Here is a 17,335-nt window from a genome sequence, read left to right as displayed (position 1 = left end):
CCCTGCTTTCTGTCTACTGAAAGACATCCTGATTCTTCCTCCCCAGACCTCCTGCGGATCAGAGCAGTTGTTGCCTCCCTGGAACCTGGGGATGCAAGGCTCTGAATGGCTAGACTGGGGGACATTCTTATGCTAAAGCAGAGGGTAGCAGCTGACCACCCTGCACAGGCACTGAGAGTGGGAGGAGGGACATTCCAGGGGAAAACTCAGATGCCGAAACTGGAGAAAGGGTCAATGGAAGCTGAGGGACAAAAGGTACCAGCCCACTGCCCCTTTTTATCTCACCGCAAGTGCTAGATTAAACATACCAGACTTTCCTATTCCTCTGTGGAGAGGGAAAGACTTGACTATACTACTTTTTAACTAACCCCATCAGTAGGAATCAATCCAAAGAATTGTGGGGTTTTTTTGTCTTTTGCTTTTTAGGGCTGCACCTGCGGCATATGGAGGTTCCCAGGCTAGGAGTCGAATCAGAGCTACAGCTGCCAGCCTACACCACAACCACAGCAATGCCATATCCAAGCCGATCTGTGACCTACACCACAGCCCCCGGCAATGCCGGATCCCCAACCCACTAAGCGAGGCCAGGGATTGAACCTGCATCCTCATGGATACTAGTCATGTTTGTTTCTGCTGCACCACAAGGGGAACTCCCAAAGAATTGTTCTAACCTCTCTATCTCCATTTTCTCCTCTATAGAATAGGGATAATGCTATCTCTCCCCACATAGCAATTAAGATTGAGGGAGATAGTTCATGTACAAGGCTTATTAGCACAATGTCTGGAATATAAAAAAGCTCAATAAATGGCAGTAGTTATTTCCCTACCTCTTGTCCACTCAATCCATTCACCAGACGCAGAAAGCAACTCCCTGGCTTGACCAGGCTTCCTGGAGTATAACCTTCTTATCTGTAACCCCTGCTCTCAGTCCCTCATAGGATTCGGCAAACCCAACTTTGGCCTTGGTCATTTAATTTCAATTTTCTGGCCCCTAAGACAGTCTCCAGGTTAAAGGACCCACACAGGTATCCTTGTAACTCTCAGGAAGCCAATCAAATTGTTGACGAGTGCTCATGGAGGATACTAATGACCATAAAATACATCTGAATTGCTAGGATGGCTCTGACCCATTTTTTTGGCTCTTGAAAACGCTCCCAAATTCCCTTGGAGGACACACCCAGCCCTTCTCTCCAGTAATAGTAACCCCAGGCCATCCCTATTTGCCTAGTTCTGACCTGCCCTCGTCTCATCTCTGGAGCAGATCTTTGTACCCTTGGTTTAAAGAGGCACTTCCTAGGACCACCCTAACAATCCTAAACCCTTTAAAATTCAGCCTCCAGTGGATTCCTATCTCCCACATGGTCAAGGCTAGAATTCTCAGCTCACCTTCAAGATTTAGGGTATGGCCCTAAAAAGGAAAGAAAAAAAAAAACAAAACAAAAAAACAGTTGATGAGAAGAATAGGCATTACAGGCATTGATGATCACAAAAACATGAAACTGAGACTGGGGTTTGGATGACAATTGCAGACTTAGCCTCAGCAACCTATTCATTAAATATTATTTTTGATGCCATAAAATTGAGATAATACAACTTAGAGATGTGTAGTTGAAAATGGGCACAATTTTTAAACAGCTCTCTTTGAGACACAGGATATTTTGCAATTAAACAGAGAATAAAGGTCTACACACACACACACACACACACACACACACACACACACACAAAGGTAACCCAATAGTTGACTCTGATGGTTTATATACCTTTCTTTCGCAGAAATAGAAACTCTGATTTTTAACTGGGAATGTGACAAACAGAATTTTAAGAACTGACGTTCCCAGGCTCCTAGTCAGGTGTAGTCATATAACTAAGTTCTGGACAAAAGAATGTACATAGTAGTGTCATATTCAATTTCTGGGAAATGTCTTCCTGACAGGATGCAGTTGTGGTGGGTGGAACTTATGCAGCCATTTTGGAACTTGAGGTTTACACTCCATGTTGAGTGAGCCCCTAAACCAGCCTGGGGCAGACACTGCTCTTTGCAGACCTCAGTTTTGCTCAGGGAGCTCTGTTCACAAGCCAACAAGCTGATCCTCCTAGACTTCCCTGCAGTGCAGGGAAGCCATGTGACATGGTTCTGGTCAAGGACTTGTAGGCAGAAAGTCGTGAAAGAAGAGAGCTTTTGCCCTTTGTCCCTTTCTCCTCGGGTTGCGGGTATGAAACTGGACGTGGGGCCGCAGGGGAGTGAAAGGCACCAGGAAGCTGACAGAAGGGACAGGTTGCTGTGCAGCGTGAGATCAACTTTTTTGGAATCAAGTTTCTGTGACACACAGAAGCATGCAATCCCAACGTGAAATGCAGCCCTATTCCTGGCTTTTTTGTTTATAGGAATCCATCAAGGCCCTTTGGGGTTTCTGCTGCTTTGGGTTGGGTGTTCTCTCACTTTGAAGGGAATAAATCAGGTTTCGGACTCTGAGGAGAGACAGGCGGATGACCTCTTCTCACGTCTCTGAGTCGAGTTGAGCCCCGTCACAGCTTTGAGAGAAAAGAGATGATATTCACTACACGGCGGAGGAGAATCACCTGATAGCTTCAGAGAACCAGCAAAGCAGGAATAGGAGAGAGGAAGAAAGTCTCAGGAGGCGGCCAAGAGCAGCCTTCAGGAAAACACAAAATGTGTTCCAGCTTCAGAAAGGAGCTGAAACAGTGTCTGGGGCTGCTGTCTGGGTCGCAGGCACAATTTTGATGACTCTACCGCCAAGCTATGTGGGGGAGGCTCCTCCAGCTCTCAGCAGATGGCAGTTGGCCCTCACGCTTCTGAGGCATGTGAAGAACAGCATTCTTTCGGGGGCTGGGCCTCTCCCTTCTGGACTTTTCCTCTCTCCTGGAGAGGGTCATGGAAAAGATGGAAGGAGAATAAGGATTCATATGAGCACGCACAAGCCTTAGCGTCCCCAAATCTGAAACCAAGTCCTGATTCCGCACCAAATGTTGGGGGATCTTGAGCAAAATCTTTCATCTCCCTGGGGCTCAGCTCCTTCCTCTGTAAAATGATGATGGTAACAAGTCGTCTCATAGGGTTGTGGCAAGGATTAGATGAGCTGTTAAAATGTCACATGAGGTGGTGCAGCTGGTTAAGGATCCAGCATTGTCACTGCTGTGGCTCTGGTTTGATCCCTGGCCCAGGAACGTGTATAAGCTGTGGGTACAGCCAAAAAAATAAATAAAATAAAATAAAAATAATATAAAAAAAGTACATGGAGTTCCCATTGTGGCTCAGGGGTAATGAACCCAACTAGTACCCATGATGATGTGGATTCAATCCCTGCCCTTGCTCAGTGGGTTAAGGCTCCAGCTGTGAGCTGTGGTGTAGGTCTCAGACGTGGCTCAGATCTGGCGTGGCTGTGGCTGTGGCTGTGGCTGTGGCCAGCAGCTGCAGCTCCAATTCGACCCCCAACCCAGGAACTCCCATATGCTGCCACTCATGGCCATTTCCTTAAAAAAAAAGAAAAGAAAAGAAAAGAAAGAAAAAGAAAAAAGAAAAAAAGAAAGAAAAAAAAATTTTAAAAAGAAAGAATTACTTAGGGGGTAACCATTGGGAAACCCAGTAGAGAAATTATGGGATCTCTAATACTACTGCTTCTTATGTAACTATAATGCAGCTTTGCAGCTTCTTATGTATCTATACTTATTTCAAAGTTAAAAAATAATTTTTTAATTAATAGGAAGGAAGAGACAAAAAGTTCACTCAAGTCCCGGGTGTAAGGTCTCATAGTTTCCTAGTGGTTGGTAGTAGGTGTGAGGGGATGAGAGAACATGACGGGGCAGGAATGGTTTAATTAATTAGATTGGATCACGTTTAATGCTCCTAGATATCAAAGTAAAGATTATAGAGCTTTTAAACAACTGGTGCTGTGGGACTTTGTTTTTTCTGACTGTGGCTCTGCCCAGACTAGGCCGTGGAGCTGGGAGATTTTCTGGGGTTATGCTCTTACACAGGCAGGTCAGCTATGCTGATCCCCTTATGCTGCTCCAGCCCAGCTACGCTCCCAACAGGCTGCCCAGCAGGCCCAACCCCCACAGCATTCCTCTCAGAAATGTGGTCAGGACAAAAAACAATACCTCAGCCCTGGGTCTTTCCAGAACTTTCCCTAGGATACCACGTCTCCCAGGCCATGGCCTCATCCCATCCCACCTCTGCCTCTGGAATGGATCAAAAGCCTCTGGTGCTGGAGAACAGGAGCCTAAAGACTGGGGGTGAGCTCATCCACTCACGGCTCCAGGGACCCCCCAGGGTTCCTCGTCCCCAGATCCTCCTGATGTCCTAGATGACTAGCTGATTTCTCATCGCCTTTGCTTGGGAGGAAAAGTGAGTGACCGCAGGGAAGAAGACCCTGCCACTGCAGCGACAGTATGCATATAGCACAGGGAGCGGGCTGTGGGGACGAGGCCCAGAGAGGGCACTGCCTTTGGGGAGGTCATTACCTCTGCACCTAGGGTGTCAGACCTTTGCCAGTTACAAGAGTTCCCCCTGTGGCTCAGCAGTAACAAACTCGACTACTGTCCATGAGGACGCAGGTTCCATCCCTGGCCTCACTCAGTGGGTTAAGGATCGGGCGTTGCCGTGAGCTGTGGTATATAGGTTGCAGTCACAACTTGTTCTGGGATCTGGCATGGCTGCGGCTGTGGCTGGTGGCAGCTGCAGCTCTGATTTGACCCTTGGCCTGGGAACGTCCATATGCCACACTTATGGCCCGAAAAGCCAAAAAAAAAAAAAAGAAAAGAAAGGGAGTTCCTGTCGTGGCGCAGTGGTTAACGAATCCGACTAGGAACCATGAGGTTGCAAGTTCGATCCCTGCCCTTGCTCAGTGGGTTAAGGATCCGGCGTTGCTGTGAGCTGTGGTGTAGGTGGCAGATGCGGCTTGGATCCCGCGTTGCTGTGGCTCTGGCGTAGGCCGGCGGCTACAGCTCCGATTTGACCCCTAGCCTGGGAACCTCCATATGCTGCGGGAGCGGCCCAAGAAATAGCAAAAAGACAAAAAAAAAAAAAAAAAAGAAAAGAAAAGAAAAAAACCTTTGTGGGTTTTGAAGTTCCATTACATCATTTTTGCAACATTGGAGGATTGCCTCACAGACGACGTGAGAGACATGGTCGTGACAGATACCTGCACAGTCGCTGCATCACGGATGGGCTTATGCGAAGGTGGAAAGTTTTGTCTCTGCACCCCGGGCATATTATTCCCTGTATCAAGCTGCTGAATTAGACTTCGAGATGTTGATGAAGAGAAGTTCCCTGGTGGCATAGTGGATTAAAGGTCCAGTGTGGACGGTGCTGTAGCATGAGTTCGATTCCTGGCCCGGGAACTTCCGCATGCCATAGGTGTGGCCAAAAAACCAAAAAACAAACAAAAAAAAACGATGTTGGTGAAGGAGCATAAAATTGAGGCAAAGCATGGCCTGAACGGAGGAGGCATCCAAGTAGTTGAGGAAGCGGCCCTGGTCCCTGGTAAAGCTGTGCTCCGCCCTTCAAGCGCAGCCGCAGGAGGCGGCATCTCTTAGTGCAGAGATTGAAATACGGACTCTGCAGGGGCACTGCCTAGATTCAAATTCTGAGCCACACCAAGGAGCAGGGTGGCTTTGGGCAAACCTAGGTTGCTGCATCCTTTCCTGTAAAACAACCCCCCCAAAAATGTTTTTTGGGCCACAACTGTGGCATGTGGAAGTTCCGGGGCCATGAATCAAACCTGCGCCATGGCACACCAAGTCACTGTGGTGACAACACCAGATCCTTAACCCACTGAGCCACCAGGGACCTGCCCCCACAATTTTTTTTTAAATGTACCTCTCTCTCAGGATTGTTGTGAGGGTTCAGCGAGATAATTAATACATGTAATATGCTTAGCTCGGAGCCTGGCACCTAGAAAGTGTACATTAAATGCAAGCTATTATAGTTAATGGTAATGAATAGTGTGAAGACGTGTCAGTACGTGGCCCAGCCCTGAGGCAAGTTGCTGGTGATTTCCAGTAAGTCTCTCAGCTGGATCATTTCTGGATCATTTCTTCCTCCGCTGAAGAAAAGAGAGCGCTGAACCCAGGATAGGCTTCTCTGCTCTAAAAAGCTCTGAAACTCTTGAGGGAAAGCCTGAGCCTCTCCTTGCTAAGCATCTGCCACGGCTTTGAAACACTGAGTTATAAATGCCTCAGTAAACGACACCTCCTCCAGGGAACTCCCAGCCCAAGAGGGAAGGCTGCTGAATGACAGAGAGCTTTTCAACATGTTTGGCCAGGGCTGTGCTGACTCAGAAGAAACAAAGAGTACAGTTCTCAGTCCTGAAGGTAACGAGAATTCCCCTGCCAGTCCCCAGAAAGAAAGCCTACTGTCAGCTCACAGACCGGGGCAGGGCTTTCATAGAATTCTAGAATGTCAATACTGGAAAAATCTCATTGGGACTTTCTAGTTCAGGGGGTTTTAAGCTACATTCTCTAAGTGCTTCTGCTGTTCCACAAACTATTAATATTCATCTCATTTTGTGTACCTCAAGCTGTATTTAAAACTCTGACTCACAACTAGCAAAGACACCAGTATTGGTCACCTGTTAAATTTCAACACATCAGAAATGAAAATCCATTAGTAGGTCCTGGCAGATGCTGCTGGTTTCCCCCTCATTCTGTCCTTCCCTTTTCTCTTTGTTGTGGAAACTACAGTTGGGTGGATCCATGGCCGCCCAGATTAAAGACTACATTTCCCAGCCTCCCTTGCAGCTAGATCTGGCTGCGTGATGAAGTTTAGGTCAGAGGGGTGTAAGGAAAAGTTGTGAGGGCTACTTCTGGGGGTTTCCTTAAAGCAAGGGGGTATGCTCTTCTTCTCATCCTTCTTCTTACTGACTCTAATACGGGCATGATGATGGGGCTGAGTCAGCCACCCTGGACTTTGAATTGGAAGCCTCACGTTAAAGATAGTGGGCAAAGAGTTTCCTTTGTGGTGCAGCAGAAATGGATCCAACTAGAAACCATGAGCTTGAGGTTTGATTCCTGGCCTCGCTCAGTGGGTTAAGGATCTGGCATTGTTGTGAGCCATGGTATGGGTCCCAGATTCTGTGGCTCAGCTCTGGTATTGCTGTGGTGTAGACCAGCAGCTGTAGCTCTGATTCAGCCCCTAGCCTGGGAATCTCCTTGTGCCACGAGTGGGGCCATAAAAAGCAAAAAAAAAAGGAAGATTGTTGGCAAAAAGCCGTGTTGAGTCTTTGATGATCTCCGAGTTCTTACTTACCTTGGGTGCCTGGACTCTTCACCTCTAGACTTCATTTACCTGAAAGGGACATAAACCTCTATTTTATTTAAGCTGCTGTTATTTTGGAGTTTCTGACTTTTGCAGCTAAACGTAATTGACACATTGGTGTTCTCAGTGATTAGAACTTTAGAATGCATTAGTATACAATCCTTGTGTAGTTTACTGAATGATTCTGAGGGGAACACCAGTTATAACTATCATTCAAGTCAAGAAATAGACTTTCGCAACCACACAGAACACTATGTGCCCTGACTCATTCCCAGCTACCTCTTTGTTCCTAAAGGCACCTCTATCCTGACTTTTATAGTAAACATTTCATGTTGTAATGATGTAATAGTACCTTAAAGACATCTTGGTTAAAAACTTTTATCTGTTGTCTATGGGATAAAGTTTGACTTTGGCCAAAGTTGTCTTCTGGCCAAAAGTTAGAAAATAACTGAAATAATTTGACTGTCTCATTTTACAGAGGGAGAATGTGAGGCTCAGAGAGGGAAAAGACTTTCTTTTAGGTTGGTTTTTTTTTTTCTTTTTTTTTGGTTTTTTTAGGGCCTCACCCACAACATATGGAAGTTCCCAGGCTAGGGGTCGAATCAGAGCTTCAGCTGCTGGCCCGCACCACAGCCACAGCAACATAGGGTCCAAGCCACGTTTGTGACCTACACCACAGCTCACAGCAATGCTGAATACTTCACGCACTGAGTGAGTTCAGGGATCAAACCCACATCTTCACGAATACTAGTTGGGTTCGTTACCACTGAGCCACAACAGGAACTCCAAGACTTTCTAATATCAATCAGCAAGTTAGTGGCAGAATGAACTAAGACTCAACTCTCTCCGATGCCTTAACATTTCATTTTCCAGTTTTTTTCTAGAGGAAGGGACCCTCCATAGAAGGTACCAGCCTTACCCAATGACTCAAGGATGGGAAAGATTGGCAAATACAGCTTCTTTCTAGGGCATTCCATCCTCCTCCAGCATCACAATACAGCTCTTTTCACACAGATCTCAGGACAGAGAGGCCACTGGTGGTCCTCCCCAGATGGCTTTGCATTTAGACCTAAAAGGATGCATCAGCAAAGATGGAGTCATAGTCATAGAGCCATGCAAGGAGGATGCTAATTGGATGACGTGATCTTCTCTGCACTCCTCAGACCCATCTCTCCCATGGTGCCCTGTGTGCCCAGCCCAACACACGGAGGCCCTCAGAGACCGCTGTGGTTATGTGAAATGCTGAGTCTCTGGAACTAAGAGAAGTGAGTGAAGAGATATGGGCTGGAGCAATCCTGAGCTTTTCTGCCATAGTCGCTCAACTGTTGGGGCCAGCATGGGGCTACTCCCCAGGATTTCAGGAGAGTCCCTCACGCTCATGAAAGTCAATTATTGTGAAACGTCAGTTGTTGTGAAAGGTGCCCACTGTGCTTTCATGCGGGACATGGAAGCACCTAAGATCTCACACAGCCCGTATTCCACAGGTCTCTCTCTCCCAGATCCTTGGGCATTTAAGAGTAGGCCTATTGGCTTCAGCCTTATGCTATGGATTAAAATTAAAATTGGCATTTAGCAAAGATGTTATTATTCCATGGTTGGGGGTAGGGTTGTGTTCTGAGGACTCAAAATTTGAGAAACAATACGAATTTTACCTCCTTTTTGAAAATTCATGGAGTACGGTATTAACCTATCCAAGTATCTGAGAATTGCCACAGTAGAGAATTTTGCTTGATTTTGACTGACTTGGGATTTTCCAAACTTTTTCTGGCTGTTGGATCTTGTGTTTCATTAATACCATTTTGCATAGAATAGTTTGGCGAGTGATGCTGAGCCCCTTTGATGGCTAGAGGAGGCATTAATACACACATATCACAGGTACAATGTGGCTCGAAAGCCACCTTTCTGGCCCAGGTAGCCCATCTTTCTGGAAAAGTACTGAATTATCCCATACTCTGTAAAAATCCATTCCTCATAGTCCCAAGAAGCAATTTCGGAACTGACCTAATCTTGCCCAGTCTGGGGTGGGTTCCTAGGGGGAAAGCTGGCTGGGCCCCACAGCCTGGCATCGGGCTTGTTGTACCAAGAGCTCTGGCCAGCCGGCAGCCACCCAGTGTGTGTCTGGGCTTGTCGGTCCTTCCTCTCCCTGCCCTTTTTAGAACACAGCTGAATGGCTCCAGTCTTTCAGCTTTGCTCCCGGCCAGCACTGGACCCCTCGAAGTCTAGCCAGCTTGTCTCCCACCCGCCTTGATAAACACCGCGTCCAAGCTGGGAACTACAGCATGGAGCTGTTTGTTCCCTCTTGTACCCCGGGAAGCCTCCCCTTTCCCTGGGCTTCCTTCCCAGGGCCTTGGCTGCCAACCCCTTTTAAACTCATCTTCAGCCCAGTCACCTGAAGCAAAAGAGACTCGCAGAGGGCCTGAGATGAAAGAGTCTTTAATCCTCTGGCTTTTTTAAGTTTTATGTTGAGCAGGAAAAACTTATTTTCAGAACAAATTATTGTGAAGAACTTACCAGTTTATAGAACAGATAAATAAGGACATTTAGAGGATTGTGTGTGTGTGTGTGTGTGTCTGGGTCACAGCTGTACAGCAGAAATTGATAGAACATTGTAAATCAACCATGATAGAAAAAATAAAAATCTTATAAAATAAGGATGTTTATGGCAGACCTGTTTATTCCAGCAAAATACTGGGAAGAAATGAAATGACTGGTTGCTAGGGAAGGGGTTTAATAAAATTATGGTGAAGTCATACAATGGAATATTATGCAGCCATCTAGCAGAGTGAGGCAGTTCCCAATAATCATAACAAAAGTCCCATGAAAACACTTACCTTATGTAGAAACTATTTGGTTAATAATTTAATTTTAGGACAAAAGTAAAAATTACTCCTCACATGGTTATAAGGTACCAGCTCCTATGCAAACTTGCCTGGTATTTTTATGGTCCTTAAATATGGTGACCAAACATCCCAGGTCACCCAGAACTAAGGAATTCTCCAGGATGTGGGACATGAAGTAGTAAAACTGAAAAAGTCCCAGGCAAAAAGATGTTTGGTCATCCTCTACTTAGCACAAATTAAGATTTTATCTTATGTATTTTATTCTTCAATTTATTTTTTTGACTGTGTCCACAGTATGTGGAAGTTCCTGGGCCAGGGATCAAACCTGCACCACAGCAGTGACCACTAGGCCACAAGGGAACTCCCTATTTTATTTTAATTTTTAAAAACTTTTCTAAAAAATTGAAGTATAGTTGATTTACAACATCATGTTAGTTTCAGGCCTACATACAACACAGTGATTCAGATACATGTATATATTTTCCAGATTCTTCTCCCGTATAGATTATTACAAATTATAGATTATTACAATCATTACAAATTGTATTGTGCTATACAGTCCATCGCTGTGGGTTATTTTATACACAGTAGTGTGTATATGTTAATCCCAAACTCCTAATTTTAAGGACTTGACTTTAGAAAGAATAAGATTATTACTAATTTTAGCCCCAGTATATTCAGAGATGAAATTGAACCAGTATTTATACTATAAATAGAAGGGCAAAACTATGTGGATTGATACGAAGCATGGAATCATTTCAAGATGTTGTGATAAATATGAAAAAAGTGCAAAGTACAAAACATTGTGCCGAGGAGGCTCCCATTTTATAAGTTTTCTCCCTTGTTTTTCCTGAAGGTCAGAGCAAGAGGGCAGTAAGGGATTTATCCATATAATATAAAAAGGAAGTTGGGGACTTCTTGTCTGTTTGTGTACCCCATCATAAGGAAATGGCTGGACTGATTCTTACCAAATGTTGGGTATACATTTGGGATGGTTTGACCAGAACTATAGGTATTTTGGGAGTTTTCTTGCAGTCGAACGGGTTAAGGATCTGGCATTGTCACTGCAGTGGCTTGGGTTGCTCTGTGGCATGGGTTCCATCCTTGACCAGGGAATTTCCAGATGCTGCAGGGGGAGGCATTGGAAAAAAAAAATCTATATATATATATATAGATATAGATAGAGAGAGAGAGAGAGGAAGGGAGGGAGAGTTTGGCATTTGAAAATTTCATTCTAGGAATCCTTGGAGGGTACTTCATAGACGCTGTCATTCTCCAGAGAAGCTGGCTCTAGTTCAAAAGAGAGGCCCACATAGTCTCCAACTGGAAAAGACATACAGGTGTGTTAGGGTCCACTGACAGAGGAAACAAAGAGTGGTTTCCAATGAACGTCCAAAATAAAGGGGTCCCAAAGTAGACTGTCCGAATGGGAGGCCTCAGTGTGCAACCTGCTTCCCACATGGATGATGGAGTCAGACGTCCACGTGTGTAAGGATGGTTCATGATGGTTCTGAGTGGAGTCATTCTTTGGATCTTAAAGCCTGCATTTGCAAATGATTCCTGAAATTGGTAATAGTGAGTGTCCTTGAGGAGGGGAACCATGGATCTAAAGTGAACTGGATGTTTCTTTTTCATTGTGTAGCCTTCTGAACTGTTGGCAATATTTTCCATGTTTATATATCAAGTCTTTTAATTTATGAGATATTTCAAGAGTACAAAGAAAGGATAGAGTATCATAAAGTTACTGTCTTGGTATCTACCTGCTGGCTTTGGCAAATCTTTATGTTTTGCCATAAGTGGTTACACTGAAAAACCTACAGTTCTCTTCTTGTGTCTTTCTCCTTTACTGTCACACAGAACACTTCTGACACTTCTGGTCACCAAATGAGTGTGTGTTTTTCCCACACCAAGCATTCTGTGACACCAGCGGGGTGTCCTCTAATTTAATTCAATTCTGACACTACCTACATGGAGATAGTGTCAGATCCCACAGGGTAAGGATTCAGTCCCAGGAGACTCCCCTACTCAGAGGCTACTCGCAAGTTGTAGGTCCCCAGGTCACCCCTAACTTCTCTCTGATTTGGCTTCAAATCAGAGGTTCCCATGACCCCCACCCCTTTGGCTTTGATGATTTGCTAAAACAGTTCACAAAACTCAAGAAAACACTTATATTTACCAGTTTATAAAGGAAATGATAAAAGATACACTTAACAGCCAGATGAAGAGCTGCCTAGGGTGAGGTCTGGGAAGTCTCCAGGTATAAAGGTGAGGTTCTGTCCCCATGGAATTGGGGTGCACTGCCCTCCTGGTACACGGATGTGTTCACCAACCTGGAAGCTCTTTGAACCCAAATTATTTGGGGTGCTCTACATGGACGGTCATGTCATCTGCAAACAAAGTTTTATTTCTTCCTTTACATTCTCTATACCTTTTATTTCCTTTTCTTACCTTATTGCATTACAAGGACTCCTAGAACATGTTTGAAAAGCAGTGATGAGAGGGGACGTCCTTGCATTGTACCTGGGTTTAGTGGGAACACATCTCACCATTAAGCATGATGTTAGGTAGAGGTTTTTTGTAGATATTCTTTATCAAGTGAGGACACTAAGAGTTTTTATCGTGAATCGATATTGGAGTGTGTCAGTATTTTTCTTTAGCTATTGATGTAATCAATATGATTTTTCTTTTTTAGCCTATTTATGTGATAGATTACATGAATGGATTTTCACATGTTGAATCAACCTTACATACCTATAGCGGTATATAATTCCTTTCATACATTGTTGGATTTGATCACCTAATATTTTGTGGAGGTCTTTTGCATCTATGTTCACAAGAGACAGAGGTTTATGGTTTTGCTTTCCTGTAAAGTCTTTGTCTGGTTTTGGCATTAGGGCAATGCTGGCCTCGTAGTTTGAGATTGGAAGTATTCCCTCTGCTTCTATCCTCTGAGAGATATTGTAGAGAATTGGTATAGTTTCTTCCTTATGTTTGATAGAACAAATAGTTCATCTTAACACATAAGAGGACCGGGCTATTCCTCTTTCCCCTGCGGGGAACCCTAGGTTTCTGTAGAATACAGTTTGAACTCACTGCTCTAGACCATGAGATTGACAGAATTTCTCTGTAAAAGGCAAGATAGTAAACATTTTAGGCTTCATGGGCCATATAGTCCCTGTTGCAACTCTTCAACTCAGCCATTGTGGTGCAAAAACAGCCACAGATAATGCGCAATCTGAGATGAAAATGTATCTAAGAACTATTTAATGAAAGAAGCCGGTTACAAAACATCAATACTAATAAAATGATTAAAATGCTTACTGAGTACTTACTACACAGTAGCCACTGTGCTAAATGATTTATGTGGGTTTGTTTGGTTATTTCTCAGAACCGCCTTAATGTACCAAGGCAGTGATCTCCAATTTACTGATGGGAAAACAGTGACCTGGGTGGATTATATAACTTGCCAGTAAGATATAAAGCTAGAATTTAAACCCATGCAGTCCAACTCCAGACCCTGTGCTTTGAAATGCTGCAGTATATTGCCATTTATATCTATATCTGTATCTATTTATCTGTATCCATCTCTAGCTAGCTAGCTCTATATCTATCTATCTATCTATCTATCTATCTATCTATCTATCTATCTATAAGCTTAAAAAAGAATCGGGAAGGGAGTTCCCGTCGTGGTGCAGTGGTTAATGAATCCGACTAGGAACCATGAGGTTGCGGGTTCGATCCCTGGCCTTGCTCAGTGGGTTAACGATCTGGCGTTGCCGTGAGCTGTGGTGTAGGTTGCAGACACGGCTTGGATCCCGCATTGCTGTGGCTCTGGTATAGGCTGGTGGCTACAGCTCCGATTCGACCCCTAGCCTGGGAACCTCCATATGCCATGGGAGCGGCCCAAGAAATGGCAAGAAGACAAAAAATTAAAAAATTTTAAAAATTTTAAAAAAAGAATCTGGAAGGATATACATCAAAAATGAAATGGGTTCTCTTTGTCATATGGAGGCATGATGGGGCAGTGATACATACATAAGATTATTTTAATATTCCTTTTGGCTGCACCCATGGCATATAAAAATTCCTGGGCCAGAGAGCAAACCTGCACCACAGCAATGACCCAAGCTGCCACAGTGATACTGCTGAATCCTTAACCCACTGTGCCAGAAGAGAACTCCTATTTTATTTTATTTTATTATTTATTTATTTACTTTTAAGGGCTGCACCCATGGCACATGGAGGTTCCCAGGCTAGGGGTTGAATTGGAGCTTCAGCTGCTGGCCTACACCACAGCCACATCCAATGCCAGATCCAAGACATGTCTGTGATCTCCACCATAGCTCAGCAATGCTGGATCCTTAACCCACTGAGTGAGGCCAGAGATCGAATCCACGTCCTCATGGATCCTAATCAGGTTTGTTAACCACTGAGCCATGAAGGGAGCTCTGAGAATTCCTATTTTAATTGTACTGTTGTTGCTTTTTTCTGTTTTTTGGCAGCCCTGCTGCATCTCATCCCGGAGCCAGGGATGAGGTGTGAGCTGCAGTTGCAACCTCCGTCGCAGCTGTGCAACGCTAGATCCTTTAACCTATTGTGCCAGGCCAGGGATCGAACCTGTGTCCTGTCATGGCAGAGAGGCCACCAGTCCCATAGTGCCACAGCGGGAACTCTGAGAACTCCTATTTTAATTTTTTATAATTATTCTCTGTCATTATCCTAAGTTAAATATTTACATTAAGAGGCAGGAGACCTTTTGTTTCTAAAGACCAGCCCAGTTCTAACATTCTAGAATTCCTTGAGGCCCCTGCCATCTCTGGGGGCGTCTGAGGAGGAGACAGAGGCCTGAGGGGATGGTGGGAGGGCCTGGGGACTTGAAGCTCTTAGAGGCTGCTACTCCCCGCTCCCTCAACACACGCACACAGCCTCTGCCTTCCACCTCCCTGCTACCCCTTCCTACCATCTCAGTGGCTTTTCTAGCCTCTCTAATTACCAGGAATATAGAGGGAGACTTATGTTCTGTTTAGACCAAAAAAAAGGAGTCCAAGGCCCACAAATGCCTGCCTCAAGGAGGGTGATTTCCGAATGGCACCCTGGGAGGGGCAGTGAGTGAGCAGGGTAGGGGCCAGGCCTGATGTAGGGTGCAGCCTGACCAGGCGGCCCCAGTCGTTTTATGAAGCCGTAGGATTCAGGGGCACGTTCCCCAAAGTGTAAAACAGGAACCAGCCCTGACCAGGCAGTGGCCACATGCACGTCAGGTGCTTTGTGGGCTTTACCTGGGAAAGAGGTGCTACCCCAGATGAGTCGCAGCTCCCGGATGAGAAGGGACTGTGTAACCTGCCCTCACACACCACCTGTGTGAGGATCTGGTGCTCTGGACACAGTCCAGCACATTCCATGCTGCACCAGGAGCTATGTGAGCGGACATAGGAGAAGCGGGGGCCCAGGGCCCCTTGGCCTTTGCCTGGTTTCTTGGCTTCCACTATCAAAGGCATCACCAGGAGTTCCTGTGATGGCTCAGCAGTAATGAACCCAACCAGTATCCATGAGGATGCAGGTTCACTCCCTGGCCTTGTTCAGTGAGTTAATGATCCAGCGTGGCCGTGAGCTGTGGTGTAGGTCACAGACATGGCTTGGATCCCACATGGCTGTGGCTGTGGTATAGGCCAGCACCTGCAGCTCCGATTCGACCCGTAGCCTGGGAACTTCCATATGCTGAAGGTGTGGCCCTAAAAAGACAAAAAGGCATTACTGACGAGGCTAGTGATCGGGTGGTCAGAGAACTTTAGCTCTGTCCCTGAGAAGGGCTGATGGGGTGGGGCGATTTAGGGTGTTCCTTAGGGATGGGGCAGGGAGAGCAGGTTCTCTGAGGAGCCACTAGACTGATGATCCGTGTGTCAGGACAAACCCAGCCAGTTGTGAGAAGTGCTCAGGAGGTAGGTGTGGGCTCAGCACCAGAACTTCCACTCACAGAGCTGTCCAGAACGGAGCCAGCTGCTCTGGGCGCCCCCTCTCAGGGCTGTGCAGGCCCAGGCGTGGGGCCACCATCAGAGGGAGGGGCTGTGGACCCTGGGCAGAATGACCAGCCTGGTGGTCTTCCCAGAGATCCTGCAATGATGGTAACAGTAGCCAAGCTGAGCACCGCCTGTGTGCACACGTCATCTCATTTCCCTCTGAGAAGGTATAGTTATTATACTTATGTTATTTGAGAAAACTGAGACCCTAATCACTTAAGCAACTTGCCCAATCTCATGCCTCAGGGAAGCAGCCAGACTGGCACTGAACCCATCTGTGTGTCTGCAGAGCCTGCATTCTTATCTAAGACCCAGCCTGCTTCCAGCTGTCTGGGGATCTGTGGTCCTAAAAGGATTAGGACGCCAGGAGCCCAAGATAAGCAGACCAATGGGAGATAGCATCCTTCTTTCCGGAGGCGTCGGTATTTTTTCCAGGGCTCCATCTGACAGTCATAAGATTTACAGACTTTTCCCTTCTTAGGAAGCAGATCAGGAAACTTGTCCCCCTAACTAAGTGGCCACAGCCCCTAAAGACATGGACATCTAAAAGCAGCTCTGCTGGTCACGCCCCAGCAATGACAGACTTGGGATTTTTAAGAGACTGGCACTAATTAAAGGAGAATGCTGCAGAGAAGGCCATGACCTCAACAACCACCGCTCACCTCCCACACAGCACGGTGCTTGAGGGGCCATTTTTCCTTCTCACAGTCAGCAGGGTTGAAAGGACCTACATCCAAAATGTTCAAATTCCCATTTTCAAACTTCAGATCATATAATTGGGAAATTTTTGCCCAGAAAGATTGATGTGTGGGATGCTACCATCAAGCATTAGGCATCTCATGGAGGGCCCACTGTGCTGCGATGGACGACGGCGTCTCTGCAGCTCTTGGACACAGGTTCGATCCCCAGCCCCACAAAATGGGATAAGGATCCAGCATTGCCACAGCTATGGTGTACGTTGCAACTGTGACTCTGATTTGATCCCTGGCCCTGGAACTCCATATACTGCAGGCTCAAAAGAAAAAAAAAAAAAAAAAAAAAGCATCTGATGTTCTTATTTAAGTCTCACAAGAGTCACCTGAGGTGAGGAAACTGAGCTACATGAAAGAATCCCTTACTTTCCCAAGGTCACGAAGTTATTAAGCGGTGGAGGTGGAATTTGAATCCAGATCTGCTGAAGTCCAGAGCAGAGCCGAGAACCT

The sequence above is a fragment of the Sus scrofa genome, chromosome 16, assembly GCF_054392235.1.
Source record: "Sus scrofa isolate SSC_HxYL_T2T_F1_AM1 chromosome 16, Sscrofa_HxYL_maternal_Yorkshire_Landrace_v2.0, whole genome shotgun sequence".
Classification (NCBI taxonomy): Eukaryota; Metazoa; Chordata; class Mammalia; order Artiodactyla; family Suidae; genus Sus; species Sus scrofa.
The sequence above is the reverse complement of the archived record's forward strand: the minus strand, read 5'-3'. Positions refer to the sequence as shown.